This window comes from Gouania willdenowi, chromosome 8 (genome assembly GCF_900634775.1).
Source record: "Gouania willdenowi chromosome 8, fGouWil2.1, whole genome shotgun sequence".
NCBI lineage: Eukaryota > Metazoa > Chordata > Actinopteri > Blenniiformes > Gobiesocidae > Gouania > Gouania willdenowi.
The window spans coordinates 33,732,252-33,752,296 of NC_041051.1; the positions used below are offsets into that span (position 1 = coordinate 33,732,252).

The following is a 20,045-nucleotide window of genomic DNA, read 5'->3' on the forward strand; positions in this document are numbered from 1 at the left end:
TCAGATTAAGAAACAATGATTCTCATCAACATTCTCACACTCCTTTTATATCTTCTACAGGAACATTAGCATTAGATCTCAACATGTCCATAATATCACATTGATGACTTGATGACATATGTTTCACACTAGGGGAGCACACAGGTCATTGGGTTGTGAGCTGAACCACAATGTATCGCTGGCAACTTGGGTTTTATGTACGTCATTACTCTGAGAACTGACACAATTTTCATCCTACAATTATGCACACTCTGCTCTGCTGACATCATGTCACCCACCCTCATCACTCAGTATGCCCCAGCCGGTGACCCAGACGTCCTCCCCACTGTGGACGGAGGATCCTGTTGTTGCCAGACACACGGGCAGGATGTAGTCCGTGAAATTCACTACTGAGGAGAGCCTCAGGAGGGCAATGTCGTTATCATTGGTTGAAGAGTTGTGGTGAGGGTGAATAATGATCAATGATACGTTGTTGGAAACCTCGCTGGGGTTTGGTACTCCTTGTCTCTGTCGACCCAGGTACACAGTCACCTGATCTGCAGTGTAACTAAAGAGCACAAATGAAGCAGACAGGAAGTTTAGTTCACTGAGTTTGGTAAAGTTTGATCCTGGTGTTTAAACTCACTTCTGGAAGCAGTGAGCAGCACTTAGCACCCATTCAGCGTTGATGAGCGACCCTCCACAGAAGTGACCTCGAGAGTCATGCAGACTGACCTGCCAGGGCCACCTGCCCTGCCATTTCCAGTTGGCTTTGGTCGCCTTCTCTCCACCAACTGTACTGGTGTTGAAAGTTCTTTTTCCACAAACTGAAGACAGACAGATGTCAAACACACGATAAGCATTTCTTCACAATGCAGTTTGACTGTGTTACTTAGATCTGAAAATAAAATTCAAGTTAGGGATATCCTCCTAATCACCGTTTTGTGCTTCAAGTTCAGTTTTTAGAATTTAAATGTCTGCTGATCCTTTTTTTTTGTAGATGTCCAAACTGATTTTTTCTAACTAAATCTATCTAAATAACGTTACTGTTAAAGAGCAAACTATTATCTGGCATTCATGTCAAGCTAAAGTGTCGTGCCTAAAATTGTTCTGAGAAAAAAAGTGAAGTAAAAGCTAAATCAAATTAAAGTCACACTTGGTTTCTTGATATAAAGCCGTCCTTTTTCTTAATATTGGTTTTTGTAGCTTGTTGTCGTTACTTTATTCTTACTTCATGAGTTAATTTCTGTATATGTTTTTTTCTGAGTGATCTCTAATAAAAATCATAATGAAGACTTAGTCTTTTGAACTCGTCAGTCAGTGATCTAAGAATCCAGCTTGTTGTGGTCAATTACAAATGCTTTACAGATTTGGTCATTCTTGTTACTTTAGAGTGTTCTTACTGTCTGATATGGAAGATAATATTGGTGGCACTCCTGGACAGGAGACGAACAGGTCGCTGTCGCTTTCGATTCCTGTGGATTTGAAGTTGAAGAATCCTGGTTTGTCACTTGTGATTTGGTTGCTGATCCAGTTCATGTAGCTCGACACTCGTGTGTAAGTTGATGGAAGGTCAGGATAGTAACAATTTGTTCCAAAATTCACGATTCCTAGCTGAATCCATCGACCCTCTTGCTTTATCACCAACGGACTCCCATTATCTCCCTTTGAGATGAAAACCATGTGGAGTCAGTGAGGGGGAGGGGCCTTTAAAGGACAAACCAATGGGACTCAAATGCTTACATAACAGGCACCCTTCCCTGCTTCTCCAGCACACAGCACGTTGGAACTGTTGAGGTACACACCATAGGGATGATAGGCACAGGAACACTTGCGACTCCCCACCGTCGACACCTCCACCTCTGTCAGATTATCTGCTGCTTTCCATAAAACCACAAAGAATCACTTTGCTTTTTATTTATTATTTATTATGCAAAATGTACATACTTCCCATGACTGCTCACCTTACCTCATGTTTTGTACAATTACTTTATGTCCTATGTTTATATTGTATATATTGTTTATTCCTTTTACTCTTTTTGCAGTTCCTGGAGTTGGCTTTTTTTTAATCTCGTCGTACATGTGTACAGTGACAATAAAGGCATTCTAGTGTATTGTACTTCAGCTTTAAATATTTAGGATTCATTCAAATTGATTTACAGCAACACAATGTCCAACGCTGCTGTTTGTGACAGTCTTACAAAAATAGATTTTCTTAGCATCCGTTTGCTCCTCAGAGCAATCAGATCTTCTTCTTCTTTCATTTTGATTTGATTTGATGCATTTATTTAATACATCCATATTTGCAAACATGCTAAAGGCATTGTAGCGATTTGACAGACGCAATCCTCAATGCTCAGGGTTTTTGTACTGTTTTTAAGTGCGTGTAGTGACGCTTGCGCAGGCTGAATAATCCTCCATTGAATACTGTTCATCACACTAAACCACAGAGCCTCACTACCAGCCTTTTTTCAGCTGCGTTTGCTCAGCAAAATCAAACCCTTTTTGCCTCACGCCGACCTGGAGCGTGTCATTCATGCTTTTATTACGTGTCGCTTAGATTATTGTAACTCTCTGTACTATGGGCTCGATCAAACTTCCATCCGGCGTCTGCAGTTGGTTCAAAACACAGCGGCGCGTTTGCTCACGGGAACGAGCACATAACTCCTGTGTTGGCCTCTCTGCACTGGCTTCCAGTCAGTTTTAGGATTCAGTTCAAGATACTGTTGATGGTTTTTAAATCTCTGAATGGGTTGGCTCCATCCTACCTTTCGGAGCTTTTGTTGATCCGTGATCCAGGTCGAACACTGAGATCCTCCAATCAAATGACTCTGGTGGTGCCAATAGCTAAGCGCAGTTGTAGCTGTTTTTAAATGTGCTATATAAATAAACCTGACATTGACATTGACAGCCTGTGAAGGAGGAGCAGTAACTGAGTACCTGATACCGCTTTGCGTGACGTCTTGATTACTCACCATTTTTGATAGAGCTGTAGTTACATTTTACGACAGTTACCCTTTAAGGTGCTTGTTGTTAAAAATACGAACTCTTTATCCATCAAATTGTTGTAAGTTGTGTGTGTGTGCGCTTGCTGCTTTTCTCCACCGTGCACACTAAAAAGCACTATTGTCTGACCTCATGATCATCTATTGTTTTTTAAGGTGGATTTTCATTCTTTTAAACGAATCCGTATTTGTTGTGAATTAAATTGTTTCTCTCGACTCAGAAACCATATCACTTACAACTCCAGCTGTAGGTGCCCCAGCCCGTGACCCAGACGTCCTCCTCGTCGTGAATGATGCTGCCTGAGGCTGCCAGACACACAGGCAGGATGTAGTCTGTGAATGTCACGGCTGAGGAGAGCCTCAGGAGGGCGATGTTGTCGTCAAACACAGAGCTGAAGTTGGGATGAATAATGATCTCTGATACATTCCGAGACACCTCAGCGGAGTTTGAAGCAACTTGACTTTGACGACCCAGGTACACGGTCATGTTATCTTTACTGTAACTGAAGTATAAAGGAAGCAGAGAGGATGTTTCTTTAGTGATTGTTAAGAGTTAATCCTGAAGTTTGACTTTTCTGTGTGGACTCACTATGAAAGGCAGTAAGCAGAACTCAGCACCCACTCTGCATTGATGAGCGACCCTCCACAGCGGTGACCACCATATTTATGTATAGTGACCTGCCAGGGCCAGTTGCCAGCAGGCGCCGTCTGTCCTCCAATGACCCTGTTGTTTAGAGCTGGTTTCCCACACACTGAAGACAGACATAGATTAAACATGCTGTAGGTAACACTCTGAGCTCCCTTAAAGGCCCATGTCACTATTGCTCATGTTAATACTAAATAGCACTACACACATTGGCTAGGTTTATATGAGAGCTTTAATTCAGAATGAAAGTTAAATCCTTTTTAAACTGACCTTGTAAACACCTAATTCCGAATAAAAATTGTAATTCTAAATTAAACTTAAATTCGAATTAGGTGGCTGGTTTATTCAGATTTTAATTCCGAATTAAATAATTCCTTTGTCTTAACATTTAATTCCTCTTTAGGTTAGTTCCGGTCATTTTGCGCATGCTCATCCTGTCGGGATGATACGCTGGTGACGACATAATCCAAGATGGCTGCCCTAACTCGGGCCGAGACTTTATTTCATAAGAGCCTTACTGGGGGTTTCCACTGGATACGTCTCCGCTGCGCCACGGCACTGATCTGGTTTTGCCCCGCTGTTCGCCGTCCACTAATCCACACCGGTTGCAATTTGTGTGTCACGGTGCACTCTGGTTGGATGACTGTGACGTCACAAGACAGAGCAGTTCTCACGATATTTATATAATTGATTGCGCGAGAACGCAGTTAAAGATTTGTGTTCTGAACTCAACAATAAACAGATAAACAGGTCAGTGTTCCTAACGATGGAGAACAAGAAGGTTGAACTCTGGATTTGTCTTAGACACATTTTTTATCACCATTCATGGGCCACTGATATCAGGGGAACAGAGCTTATGATTAGTAGGATAACAATACGTACAGTTCGGACAAGATCTCACACGATAATCACTCACCTGAAAGCTGTGACGATGTTTCTGAGAAGAGAAAACAAAAGAAAGTGTGATTAGTCAACTTTTTTTTTTTTTTTTAAGCGTTTGGGGCAAAATATTGTAACGAAAATACAACATTCACAACATACAAGATGGCCAACGAAGACTTTTGAAATTGAAGACCCGTAGTTGCGCTACTGACAACAGCCAGATGGGAATGTAGGGAAGGAGCGGGGGGAGGTAGTCAATGTCAATGTCAACTTTATTTATATAGCACATTTAAAAACAACTACAACTGCCCAAAGTGCTGTACAACAAACATTATAAAGTACAATGTAAAAACCAGTAAAATGCATGGGATCTGCTCAGCTTGTGTTGAAGGCCAAAGCAAAAAGATGGGTTTTCAACAATGATTTGAAAACATGAATGGACTGGGCCATTTTTACATTCAGCAGAAGGCTGTTCCAGAGACTCGGAGCTGCTACGGCAAAAGCCCGGTCTCCTCTGGTTTTGCGCTTTGATTTTGGCACCACCAGAGTCATTTGATTGGAGGATCTCAGTGGAGCCAACCCATTCAGACATTTAAAAACCATCAACAGTATCTTGAACTGAATCCTAAAACTGACTGGAAGCCAGTGCAGAGAGGCCAACACAGGAGTTATGTGCTCACGTTCCCTCGTTCCCATGAGCAAACGCGCCGCTGCGTTTTGAACCAACTGCAGACGCCGGATGGAAGTTTGATCGAGCCCACAGTACAGAGAGTTACAATAATCTAAGCGACACGTAATAAAAGCATGAATGACACGCTCCAGGTCGGCGTGAGGAAAATAGGATTTGATTTTGCTGAGCAAACGCAGCTGAAAAAAACTATTTTTGACGACTGAACTTATTTGTCTGTCAAACTTAAATGAACTGGGGAGTGGTGGCCTAGTGGTGGGGAGTGGTGGGGAGTGGTGGCCTAGTGGTGGGGAGTGGTGGCCTAGTGGTTAAGGACGCTGGGCTTGTAATCGGAGGGTTGCCGGTTCAAGCCTCACCTGGGCCATCACTGTGGGATGTTGAGCAAGTCCCTTAACCCCGAACTGCTCCCCAGGCGCCGCAAAATGGCTGCCCACTGCTCCTCAGGGATGGGTTAAATGCAGAGGACGAATTCCATTAATGTAATAACATTACATGGCCAATTAAAGGCAAAAGCCCCGATTTAATATTTAATCTTTAATCTTTAATCTTTAAATCTGGCAATAGATACTCAAAGGGCCCAGAGCAGTGGCATCACATGAGTTCCCAAATACAACAATTTCAGTTTTGGAGTCATTAAGCTAAAGTTGTTGAGAGAGAAAAAATGGACCCTGAAATAACACGAAAAATAAACATTTTGCAACACCAAATAAGTCACAACTCTCTCCATAAACGGCTGTGTGTGCGTTCAGTATGTACATCCAGTCACTGTCGCACACATCAGCCGTGTGTGTTTACATGATAGCTGCTTGAATCTTAACACATAGAATAATATAAAAAGAAACACCCACTGAACAAACAATAATTATAGTGGAGCCGTGTTGTGGACCCATCCGCTCACAAAAAAGTTACATTCCTCTGTCTGAGGAAGCGGCTATTAGCCGTTAGCACAGCCGCTGCCCACAGTCATGGAGACGGAGGAGAAAGTGAAGTCTGTGACCTGTGATTTAAAGGAAGTTTGGGATCATGGTAATAATTTTAAATAACCATGAAATATTAACTTAAATAACTTATAGCAGTACAAAAACGTTTTTAATATTGACCTTTTTTTAAACCCAAATAAACTGTGTCACAGTGACGTCATGACCGGGAACCGGAAGTTGTGCACTCATTACCGCGCTCATTACTGAGAGTGCCGTACTCTTAAAATGAACGTTATGAATGTTTTGCAACACCAAATTACTCCAAAACAACAGATGCACACACTTGTGGTATTTGGAAGCCCTTGACTAAGTTTCAGGTCGAACTCATATCGCGTTGGGGAGATATTTGCTTCACATACACACAGACCTTATTTGCTTTATATATAAACTGGCAAGGTTTCAACTGTTACAGTTACAGTTTTTTTTTAGGAAATTACTTTTGATCACCTGATATGTTTCAACTGTCAACTGTCAGTCTTCCTAAGAGGTGTCTGCTGATTACTTTGATACGTCCTTACGAGTTCTTTCTGGGGGCGTGGCCAGCCTGACAGAACTTTCAAGTTGGCCACGCCCCCTGTCAGTAGTTCCTGTTGATGTTAAAGCTCTGCTTCCTGATCTCGATGGCTTCTAGTGTTTGTGTCTGTTTCCTTCTGTCCCAAGGAAACCAACACTGTTATTAACAGCAGTCGTCACTGCTGTCAATGGTGTCAAATGTGACAGAGGTGAAAATAAGCTTTTCTGCTAGAGGCCACACCTGAGCCACACCTGTCACAACCTCAGTTAAACTCATTTAGATGTTGGGCCGCAACAGAGCTTGCACGAGCGTGGGCACAGCTTTCCACAGGAGTCTGCTGCAGATACTGCTGTGCGTCAGGATAAATTGATCATGTATTGATGTCACCGTGCAGTGCACCAAATTTGTCTGATTGCTTTCACAGTTTATGGTTGAAGTACATTACCTAAATTTTCACTTCGTCTCAATATGAACATTGAAATCCATGAGCTAATGTCTCACTGTTCACATCTATAACACAGCAGGCTTAGCTATAGGGATGTAATGATTCACCCAACTCCCGATTCGATTCACGATACTGGGTTCACGATATCATTCTCTCACGATTTATTTTACTAAACGGCACTGTACACAAATGACTGAAAATTATTCCTTTATTTTTTTTTGGAAAATACTGTACTATTTTCCTTTTATTTTTCATTGTAAAAAGAATCCCTTGATAAACTATTCAAAACAATGCAATTTAACTAAAAATAAATCTTTAATTAAATAATTAAAGTAATAATACAAATGAAGAAGAAGACTATTAATTTAAATTCTGGTTCTATAGTAAACAATGCAAAACTGCATAATAGTTCTTTTTCTTTTTAAAAGTGAAAGTGAAAATGTATTTTGTGCCTTAACAATTGGACTTTAAAAAAAAAAAAAAAAGGCATTTCACTGTATTTACGGCAGATATTTGTTTGGACCAGCAGAGGGTGCTGGTACCCCAGTGGTCGATTGGCATGTAGAAATTCTAGCAGTGAAGAAGAGATGCTATGTGCTAGAAGACAGAGCTAATGGAAAAACGTGACTCTTACGGATATTCACGTAATATTACAGATATTTTTTTCATAGCTAAAGGGGTAAGGAATAATTTATTAACATGTTTAAGAGAAGAAGGCGGCCAGAAAGAAAGTATTAGCAGATTCCGCCCACCAGTTGTTCAGGTCAACAGGTCACAGATTTCACAAGATAATTTTTTAGTTTGAAAAAGCCTTTACACAGGTTATGTTTTTTTAATTCACTTAGTTGATATAGTTTAATTTGGCTGCTGTAATGTAACTAGGATATTCAATTAACAAAGGTTTCCAGCTGTTACTGTAAAAGTGAAACTTTCTGAAATAAAACTACAAACAAGTTATCAGTATAAAAAACAAAGAGCTACAGGTAGATGTGAAACTAAATAATAATTTACAGTTATTTGAGTCATTCTGGCTTGTGCAACTTGCGGTGATGACGCGCTGGTGACGACATAATCCAAGGACTAGAGCCAATACTATGTAATAAAAGCCTTAAAAGACATGGATATAATGAAAAGAGTGGATGGACAGAGGCATAAACATGCTGACACACACGGACCTCGGTAAACGGAACAGGCCTCACCGGACACTGGCACTAGGACCCAGAGGCGGAGTAAGTGCGTCTCCTGTACTGCATTCACAGGCTGTAATATCACCAGTTTATCATTTTACCTGTTATTAGAGCTACTGTCTTTACCAGGGAGATAATATTTATTACTGGTGATTGTTTTCTGGAGTTTTACTGGGATTTTTACTGGTGATTAGTTCATATCTCCCTTGCGGTCCAAACTGACACTGTAGCCAGACACACACACACACACACACACACACACACACACACACATCACTCAGTCACATTAAGGAAGGTTGTGGTCATTATACAGGGTGGATTAAAGAACTAATAAAGGATTGTTTTATCCCGTTCTTCTCCGTGTTATTATCACGTAAAAAGTTTAAAAATAGCAGGAATTAGTGCTGGTATTGAACGGTCTTGAGAGAAAATCCCGAGTCCGGGACAAGACTGAGTCAAAATGCTTCAGAGTCCGAGACGAGACCGAGACCTTTAAAATTACCGCCCGCCGCCTACACTTTTAGACGAGTATATATAGCGCCCTCTGCTGTTTAAAAGTACTGCGATTCAATTTTCAGAATATTGATGTGAACTGTGATACCTATGAATCGATTTTTAACTGCGTTACGATTAATCGTTACATCCCTACTTGGCTATGATCATGTGGATCTATAACTCTGATAAGTGAGCACGTTAGCACCTTACCATCACCACCGTCGTTATCCCACGTCTCCAAAGTGTCTATGCACCAGGTACTACTGCGCACATTCTCGTGCTGTTTATTTTTATAAATAAAGTTTTTTTTAACTTGAATCATTCTGTTTGGATTGACTTCATCATCCTTCGCTACGACCTACTCGTGTCAAAATGTTTTATTTGAATTCAACCCTAATTTAGGCAAAAGTTATGTGCGTTGATAATGTTTATCTTGTTTGACGCAGCTCATGAATTCCTGCTCTTCATCTTTACAATGTCCTTTTATTTGGACTTTTTAAAATGTGTATAATTATGTGTGTAGGTTTTCACCAAAGCTACAGTTAAAAAGTTTATGACCAAGTAAACCCAATAACATCAATGGGACATTTCAACGCAACACTGAAAACCTGCATTCCTCCTCCTCCATCACGTTCTCCTTTTTTTAAGGAAGTTTACCAAAAACGTCACTTGGATTTATTATAAGAGTCCAAATGAGAGGAAGCAATTTATATGTTTTATTCATTATCAACCCTAGGTTGTAAATGATCCTTTGTCAGATCACTATGAAATTAGTCAACGGGATATGTGGACCTGTGTGTTCTCTGAATGTTAAATGGACCATCAGTTCTAAAACCTCTACACTGTGAAAATATGTGCATATTCTTTAATAGTGTTTTATATGGAAACCTTTTCTTTCTTTGTGTCTATAATAAATGACACTGTTATGAACTAATGAGCTTTGTTTCAATTGTTGTAATGTTTTATTTAAACATTAGATTGACCTTTCTTTACTGAAGCACAGTGGGAAATGGAAATAAATATGTAGAAACGAGTCTAATTAGAATCAGTAGATTAAAAAAAAGATTTTCATTCTCCTTAAGGTCATTACATTCAGTCAAGTCTGTTTATATTTATTTTAAGAGTTAAAATTTTGATTGACTTTGTGTTTTCATATTTTAGTGTTAACCCTTAAAAAACCATCTGAGAAACAAAGTGTTTCTTACCTCGCAGCAGTAAAATCAGCAGAAGTGACCCACAGATTGCTCTGTGCAAAGCCATGACTGACTACACATCTCAGATCATCTGTGTCAGTATTTATTATTTTCTTCCTCCCCTCCCACACACACACACACACACACACACACACACAATGAAACCAACATAACCTGCCTCTGTTAATCTTGACATAGAATAAACATTTAACCGGAACCACCACATTGTTGTGCCATCCACCTGTACAGGTTGATCTTCAGGTTATCTTTTGTGCTATTGTACTTTACCCCAAAGTTTTTTCATCCACGTAATCTTTTAATATCTTCTGCACGCTAACTGACACATGCACTGATCAGCTTTACTCAACAAACTTCCTGTTTTAAGAGTCGCTGCTTTGGCTCTTTGTGGATTTGAAGCTCCTTTTATTAGTTTTTAAATGTTTTCTCTGTCTCTGGCCTTTTTATTTATCCACAATGTTTTTATACTATGAACCATTACAGACTCGGAGACTTTGAATGGGTCCCACAGTCACTACTATGGTTTTGTGCCATTAACAATGTGTGATTTCTACTTTGATCCACTCTCATATCAATCCATTATTTTACTGTAAATATAATATTGGAATAATAATTTTGGACACAATATACCCCAAACATTGATAAGGTAGTTACAACCAGCGTTTACAATCAGACACTTTGTTTTGTGTTTTTGGTCTTGACTTTTGCCGAGAATGCTGAAGTGAAAATAAGATTCTTTCATTTTATACATATTGTATGAAATTCTATACAGTTAAAATTATATCAGATAATGTTTTGTAAAGAATATTTTTTTAGATAATGTATTTGAAGGGCTACACAAAAATAACTTGAATTTGCTAATTGTTCAAACATACATATTTAACCTGTACATTGGTGGTTAAATGAATCTGTTCCCACACAATTAAAATCTGTATTTTCTTCCAGAAATAGTGTTTTTGTTGGTTTAGTTTCTTACCAGGGATTTAAAACTTAAGGTTAGTCACAGGTGGAGGAAAGTTCATGGTCTGTAGATGTTGTAGGAGGTGAAGTAGGAATGTGCTGAGTCATTGTACAACGTGATTTATATATTTATTTATATCATGATTTTATTTGGTGTCAAAATAATTAATCATTAACACCCTCTGTAAGAAAATCATTAATTATTTCAATATTTTTGAAAGCTATAGGGAGCCATTGCAAAAGAGTCAAAGAGCCACATTTGGCTCCAGAGCCGCAGGTTGCAGACCCCTGGTCAAGAGTATTGATGAAGTTACCAACTAAACATGGAGACAGAGAGGAGATCTGCAGGGTTTGGGAAAAACAACACTGCTGTGTGTCCTTGAGCATGACCTTCAACCCTCCAAACCTCCCTTGGTGCTACACCTGGACACCCATTGCTGCATGAGGGGTCAACGGAGAGAGAAGACTTTCACTGTAAAGCAGGGGTGCCATGGTTACGGCCCAGGGGCCGGATCCGGCCCAATTGTAAATCACATCTGGCCCATGGTTGATTTTTAATCTGTTTTTTTTTGGGGGGGGGGGGGGTTTAAACAAAATAAATCAATTTCACCCTGGCACCCCTACACTGATGACAACTAGTTTGTAGTTTTATTTCAGAAAGTTTCACTTTTACAGTTACAGTTAGAAACCTTTGTTAATTGAATATTCTAGTTACATTACAGTAACCAAATTAAACTATATCAACTAAGTGAATTAATAAAAAATAACCTGTTAAAGACTTTTTCAAACTAAATAATGATCTTGTGAACTCTGACCTGTTGACCTGCACAACTCAAAGAATCAGAATCATTATTTCTTGGCAGAAATGCTTTTAAACACTTGCTGTACATTCAGCTGACATAAAAATATTGTTTTCAAATATGTAGAATAATTGTGAATTTATCAGTAGCAGTTTTAATATTTTAGTTAATTTTTTGCAGGCACCTTTTTTGTCCGTCAGATGTATTTAAAATAAACTAAAATTAAAGAGAGATGTTATTTAACTGTTGAACCTTGTCATAATTTTATTTATTTATAGATTTTTTAAATTGAAAAACAAAAGTTTATGGTCTTGGTCTTGACTCGGTCTCGGGCAAGTCTTGGTCTCTGATAGTGTGGTCTCTGAACACAACACTACTAAGAACCCCAACAACATAGTATTTCAGCTTTATTTTCCCAAACCTGCCTGTCTAGAACATCTAAGTTTAGGTCTCCTGTAGTTTGAAATTCACGCTCACTGGGGACAGACGTAGCAGGGACGGTAAAATGTGGATGGAACAATGTTACGTGTTTAGAGGTAACGTGCCTTAGGCTGATTTGTAATTATAGACTCATTGTGAGGCTATTGTGGTGCCATTGCAAATTCTTTTTAATGTGTAAGCCTTCATGAATAATTTCAAGCAGCATATTCATGTGTTGAGTCAGTGTTTGGTCTTTCAGGCCCAAAGTGTATTTCAGCCCCCTGAGGTCTCACTTAAAAAACATCTGGTCCCCTCACCAATATCACCCTGGCACCCCTGCTGTAAAAGCTCAACGTACGAGGAGCAGAATTCGTACGGACTGTCTGCACTCCTCAGATTTTTCATACTTCAGTGCACCACTGCGTAGTAGTTTCCAGTAAAATCCTACATTTCCAACAATTCTCAGCGCTTCTCTGTAGTCTTTGTACTCCTTTTGGGTCGTGTTTTAAAGGTGTCGGTACGTTAGTAGCTCGTCTGCTAGTCTGTCCTCAAAGCTTGTGTTCATCAATCCTGCTCTGTTTCATCAGGTGGTGAAATGCAGGTTGATGTTACATTTAATGCAGGTTGATGTGAAAAATACATGCTGAGCATAGTTTAGTGTGACTGAGCGGAGTCAGCGCAGTTGTAAAATCTGGCAAACTGGTACATTTTACCGTCCCTGCTACGTCTGTCCCCAGTGAGCGTGAATTTCAAACTACAGGAGACCTAAATTTAGATGTTCTAGACCAGGTTTTAATCAATCAATACAACTTTTATTTATAGAACACTTTTCATACATGGAAATGAAACAAAGTGCTGGTTTATCTGTTCTACTGTGTTTAATGTGGTTTGTGTGTTTGAAAAGCAGTAATGTGGGCAATCTGGCACAATGCCATCATTATACGGGTAGAAATAACTGCTCAGACCGGCTCTACAGGATTAAAGTAATGACATGACAATACCTCAGCTCATATGGTTACTGTCTACAGTCAGAAGCATTCACACAAAGCTGGGAGCATCACATCATCCAAAAGTTGTTAGAAATCAAAATTAAGAAACCACATTAAATATTATTATACAACTATTTTTTATTACTTTTTCTTTATGAATGATCACAACATTGAAGTCTTTCTGTCAAGGCGAACGCTTCAAGCGTCTGATAATGAACACAAGCCCAGACTTTGTCTCACAGGATGGTTTTATTCTGCTCAAAGTGCAGATTTCTTCACATTCAGCATGATTACACTCATCCTCAAAGTGTTCACATCTTCATCGTTTCCTTCATATTCCTATAAAACACGTTTCACAAATAAAGAAACATCCTCTGAGAGGTCACAGGTAAAAATATAAAACAGCTTTCACCTGCTGTACGTCACACGATTAGATAAAGTGCAGCTCAGAGAGCGAAGAAGAACCTTCCAGAGGTTTCCCAGGTTTTGCCTCGGTTGTCATTGGACGAGCTATTCTGGTAATGACTGAATTGGAGGAAACTGGCTTTGTTGTGTGACGTTGATCTGTGTTTGACAGCTTTCATATCTCACTGACCGATCACTCATTCTTTGACCACGTTTGGATCTCAGGACTTTGTTCAGATCAATGCAATGCAAACATTTCCTGTAAAACTTGCTTATTATCAGCAACATTTAAAAACTAGTCACAAGTTCACATATAAATCACAAACAGGAAGTCTCTCAGATTGACAGTTCCTCCTTACAGTCCAAACCAGAGGCTCTCACGTGACTCAAGACCAACAGTGGGGTCACAAACGCATTTTCACCAGGCTTTGGTTAAATTTGGTGAAATTACAAAAATAAGCGACTCTTAAATTTTAAAGGGAGAGTGATGTCATATGTAGCACTAGGTGACACGAATGTGTTTTCATAATCTCTTAATGACAACGTAATAAGAACAAAGGCTATTGTTATATATTTAACAAAATCTTTTTAATGTCTTTTTGTTGAGTTTATTGAAAATATGTTATTCTTTAGGCTGAGGTGTCTGCGTTAATGGATAAACTTTTTGATTAGTTTGATTTAAAAAGTATAGAAGCATCAACGTTCTCCACATTCATAGGGAACCATCTCAGGTTCAGGTGATTTGAGTTATTCAAAGTTTTCCTGATGGTTTACAGGATGAATCCTGAATCTAAACCAGTTTGGAACCAGTGCCTTAGATAATCAATAAGCAATAACCTTCTTTGGACACGGACAACAATTGAACCTTTAGACGTTAGAAAAGTGTAAACCAACAACAAGAATCAGGTTTAGGGATTACGCTGTGAAGAAAGTCCCAGAGGAAGCTGGAGTAACTTTAGTGGAACATAGTGATGAAGATGGAGAGGGCGAGGATGCACAGGTGGAAGCTGCTGTGGGTGGTGGCGACATTGCTGCTGGTGGTGGTGGTGGTGGTGGTGGTAGTGCTGGCAGGAGCGTTGGTGGGGGTGGTCGAGGATAAGAACTCCCCCAGTGTTTGCATCAGGAATTTTGCGTAGCGGCTGATTGTGGGGAACTCCATGATGGACTGTGCTCGACGCTGACTGATGGAGTTGTTTTGGACGGTGAGCACAGCGGCCAGAAACCACGAGTTGTCCTGCTTACACATTAGTGGGCCACCGGAGTCGCCCTGGAACAGAACAGAACGGTCCATTCTCACTTTGTTCTATCACTCCATGGCAGACACTTTCACTTTCAATGCAAAAACCATGTTTGTCGAACGTGATGATGACGATGACGTCACAATATGCAACCACCTCAGAAATCTAATCTTTTACTAAGGGTGTAACATGTACGATGAATCGATTTATATTCCTACGATCCAACTACATCAGTCTGTGCTCGGCAAGTTGTCCTTCCGGATGACAATCAATATAAAATCATTTTAAAAGGTAATCAATCGATTGTATTGATGCAATTAAATAGCGCATTGGTTTAAGCACAGCAGACTTTCTATGGATGTGTTTTAGAAGCTCTTTTAATAATAACGATGTTACGCCAGCAGATAAACAACACGGAGCAGCCGGTGATCGAGAAATGTATCAATAATCCACCTTTGGCTTTAGCACGGACATAGATATTCTAAAGGAGTCGCTAACTGTGTCTGCGTCCGCCACCAGCAGCAGCACATGTAGCGTTAGCTTGTTAGCATTAGTGCTACACCATCATGTTAAAATGAAATGGAGCAGGTTTAACCACTGCTCATTAACCCTGAACAGATCTGGGTTGCCCTTCATTTTTTATATTAATATTGTATTAACTTTATGTTTAAACAACAGGAATCTATGAAACCTCACCTGTACTGTCCAGTATAGAATCATGTTTGGTTTGATTTAATTTGATTTGAATCATATTGATCATGTAAATAGAAACTTCAAAACAGTTTAAAATGAAATAAAGTAAATTAACATAAATAAATCACAATAAAACAGTATCTTTATCTTCAAATTCTTACACATCTCAGTTTACATGAACACAATGTTTATAAAGTAGATTTTTATAGTTAATGTATATGAAAGTCTATAAAAAGTAACATGAATATGATAACACATGATCATGTGATCAACACATGCTAATTACTCATTTCTTGCCACACATAAAACATACATATTTAACCTGTACATTGGTGGTTAAATGAATCTGTTCCCACACAATTAAATCTGTATTTTCTTCCAGAAATAGTGTTTTTGTTGGTTTAGTTTCTTACCAGGGATTTAAAACTTAAGGTTAGTCACAGGTGGAGGAAAGTTGATGGTCTGTAGATGTTGTAGGAATGTGCTGAGTCATTGTACAATGTGATTTATTTTAAGTTAATAAATTGTTATATCATGATTTTATTTGTCATTAATAATTAAAAGCTTCTGTAAGAAAATGACAACTCTTTATTTCCATTATTATAAAGCTACAGGGAGCCATTGCAAAAAAGTCAAAGAGCCACATGAGGCTCCAGAGCCACAGGTTGCAGACCCGTGATTTAAACCAATATTGTCCTTGAATTGATTCGGCAACAAGAAATTGCGATTCGAATCGTTGCTTCACCGTGATGGGCAGAGATAACCATCACTCTTTAGATGGTAAAGAAGAATTGATTAAATCAACTTCTAGTTGATTGTTATTATTTAATTTTTACATTATTAGAGAGAGCACAGTTCACCAAGTCAAATTCCTTGTGTGTATAACATACATTACATGGCCGATAAAGTTGATTCTGATACAGTGGATTAGTGGTTAGCACGTCCGCCTCACAGCAAGAAGGTCCTGGGTTCAAGCCCTGGGGTGGACACCTGGGTCCTTTCAGTGTGGGTTTCCTCTGGATTCTTCCCACAATCCAAAAACATGACTGTAAGGTTGATTAGAGTCTCTAAATGGCCCGTAGGAGTGAATGAGAGAGTGGTTGTCTGTCTGTGTTGCCCTGCGATGGACTGGCGCCCTGTCCAGGGTGTGCCCCCGCCCAGTGGCCCAATGAGAGCCGGAAATTGGCACCGGCAGACCCCCGCGACCCTGATAAACGGAATTAGCGGGTTTGAAGATGGATGGACAATAGATGTTAGTTTAATATTATTTGCAGCCATTTCATGCTAAGACTGTTTTTATTTCAACGTTAAAAAGTGTTTTGGTTGTGAGAAAAATTATGGTTATTTGAAGAAATTTCTAGATAGTCCAAATATTAGTTTTATGGAAGTAAATATTTTATTCAGGAGCTGCTAATATTATCTTTAGTTTGATAATGTTTGGCAATTTTCATCAGTGATAATAAATTATAATAAATAAAATGTACAATATAATGATTTATTCTTAGATTTGAAATATAACTTAATAACCTTTTAATTTGTCATATGAAATGTGTATTTTATAACTTTTTTATAAGCTGAGCTAAACAGGCAGTTAAACTGAGTGCATGCTTCAATGCTTTTTTTCTTACTTTCGTATGTGATTTGTGTATTTAAAGCACCGCAAGTGAATAAAATACACGTTTTGCTGCGTGGGAGGGTGAACAGTGATGGTGAGTAAGTACTACAGTCCATTGTTTCTCTATATTGATTTTAAATTAGTTTAATTAAGTATGTTTGAATGTTTTTGAGGACCTGAAATATTTTTTATTTTACTTAAACTATGATAATATTCATGCCATTTTTTTGTGTGATTACCACACTCAAAAAAGACGGTTTTACACAGTGCATGCTTGTTAAGTATTGAGTAATTAATTGCAGATTGTGAGTAAAACTAAAAACTTGCAGAATAATTGAAAAACTTTTCGATGTATTGATTTATATAATGCTGCAGATTGTCATAAACATCAATGTGAACTACCAGGTACAGTATTCAATTTTTTTAACATTAATCACACTTTTTTCTCCAAGGTATTTTACACTTGTGGCTTCAGAAGGCTACTTTCATGGTTTCATCATCGAGGTGCTTAACCACCACTTTCTCTCTATTTCTTTTCCACATGCTTGAATGTCATCATTCAGAATTCCTGTAGCGCCAATAAATCATAGGATGACTCCTTGTGAATCATAACAAAAGAAAAAGAGGAACATTAAGTATGTTTTTGTGGCTTTTTTGAAGTTATTCATATTTTGATTACCTCGTTGTTATTTTTTTGTTCATGCTTTTATTATCCTTTCATTACTTTAACATATCATTATAGGTGGAAAGTGCAAATTGGAACACAATTATGTCAGAATTGAAAAAATCTGTGGCCCAGTTTGATATCAAACTCTCCATATTGAACCTTTGATAGAAGTTTGACACCCTGACATGTTATATTAATATGTTATATATGTTATATATATAACTGAGGCAGTGGTCGCCTGTACTCCCAACTGAATCCATCGATTCTCGTACTTGATCACCATCGGACCTCCTGAATCTCCCTTTAGAAAGAGAACAAATGTGGATGAGAAGTAGAAGTCTACAAAGGAAAAACTACTTAAACACTTGGGTGAGCATGATCACCTGACAGGTGTCCTTTCCTCCTTCTTGGAACCCAGCACACAGCATGTTGTCAGTGATAGCACCCACTCCATAGTGACAGCTACACTGTCTGTTGCCCACCGTCGGTATCTCCACTTCCATCAGGTCGTCTGGGAGGCCCCCTGAAGCCACACAAATCAGTTTAACCACTCCTCCATCAACTGGATGAAATGCATATTTGTGAATGTTTCATGATCAGACGTTCAAGTGAACTGCAGAACCACTCCACCTCCCTTGGAAGGAACTGTCCATCATCATAATATCCAGAACAAATTGGAAGCTTCATAAAACAATCAGTTTTTTCTTAAAGGGCCATCTACAGAGGAGTAAGGGATGGACTTTAATACACTATCTGTGTTCAGATCAGGTCTTCAGGTCTTCAGGTCTTCAGGTCAGGGTCTCCTAAAGATCCCAAAAACTAAATTTAAAACCAGGGGAGACCTGGCATTCCAGGCTGTGGCCCCCAGACTCTGGATTAACCTGCACCAGTCTCTCCGGGAGCTCAACTGTGTGGTCACTTTTAAGAAACTGTTGAAGACTTTGCTTTTCAGAAAAGCTTTTAGTTAACTGGATTTTAAATTTGTATTATCCTTTTATGATGCTGCTCCTACGATGTATATGCACCCATGTTTTATTATGCTATTATGATGTTTAACTTGTACTAATTTCTCCACAGCTCTGTACAGCACTTTGTGATTTCATCTGCGAAAAGCGTTTTATAATTTACTTACTTACTTTCTGTAGAATTAAGACTTCATTTGTAAATGTAGAAGTAGAGTAATGTATTCCTGAATCAACATCAGAATGTGACCTACCTCTCTCACTCAGGTAGCCCCAGCCAGTGATCCAAACATCTTCCCCACTGTGGATCGTGCTTCCTGGGGCTGCCAGGCACACCGGCAGGATGTAGTTTGAGAAAGTTACTGGTGAGGACAGCTTCAGGAGGGCAATGTCATCTCTAGTAGTGGTGGTGTTGAATGATTCATGAGAGATGAGTCTTGCTATTGTCCGAGACACCTCGTGGGGGTTGCTTCCATTTTGAGTCTGACGGCCCAGACTAACGGTCAGATTGCCGTCAGGGAGACTGTGGGACACAAAAACATTACAATGTCACAATTATTTCCTAAATCTGGCAAATAACGTGCTTCTAACTTGATGGAATGAATCTTCGGGAAAGTTTTTCAGTCTGTATCTACTCACTCATCTAAGCAGTGAGCAGCGGTTAGCACCCACTCATTGTTAATGAGCGATCCTCCACAGAAGTGCTTTCCAGACAGTTGCAGACTGACCTGCCAGGGCCAATAACCAGTAGGGGCCACCATTCCTCCAACAATCCTGGTGTTAAGAGGGGGCTGTCCACAAACTGAAGACAGAACAGTAATAAAAGTAAACCCTGCAGTAAAACTTTCACCCCCCTGAATCCTACCTTGTAAAATATGCCTGGAGCAAATTTGTGTAAAGTAGACAATCTTATAAAAGGCAATCAGGATTTTTGTCTTTAAAACCGTTGTTATTGTAAGAATGATTTCCTCAAAGTAAGAAGGATTGTGACTATACGTTTAGTAACAGAGCATGACAGTATTTTGGTTTAAAAACATCTGCAGTTGATAATCAGTGATTTTTTTGAATTTCATCAAAGGTGATTTGGTGATACCTGGGTTTATGGACTCTTTGACTCTAATACATTTTTTTGTGAAACTGGTAATTCCAGCAAATGGCCCAATGCAATGTCTGATATTAAAGGATAATATGTTGCAAACACTTTTAGACTTTACACTCAATGAGCTATCTGACACAATAGCCAAGACGATAGTTATTTTTATTA

The 20,045-nt window shown here is 39.1% G+C and overlaps 1 protein-coding gene and 1 long non-coding RNA gene across 2 annotated transcripts in view; one reads left to right on the forward strand and one right to left on the reverse strand.

Annotated features, from left to right (window-relative positions):
* The window catches only part of LOC114468045 (uncharacterized), a 49,267-nt gene that overhangs the window by 6,388 nt on the left and 22,834 nt on the right, over positions 1 to 20,045 (reverse strand). The gene's annotated exons all lie outside the window — the stretch shown is intronic.
* On the forward strand, positions 1,343 to 12,262 carry LOC114468048 (uncharacterized). The gene is made up of 3 exons (XR_003674609.1): positions 1,343 to 1,536; positions 4,373 to 4,380; positions 12,252 to 12,262. It is a non-coding gene; the product is annotated as an uncharacterized LOC114468048 (long non-coding RNA).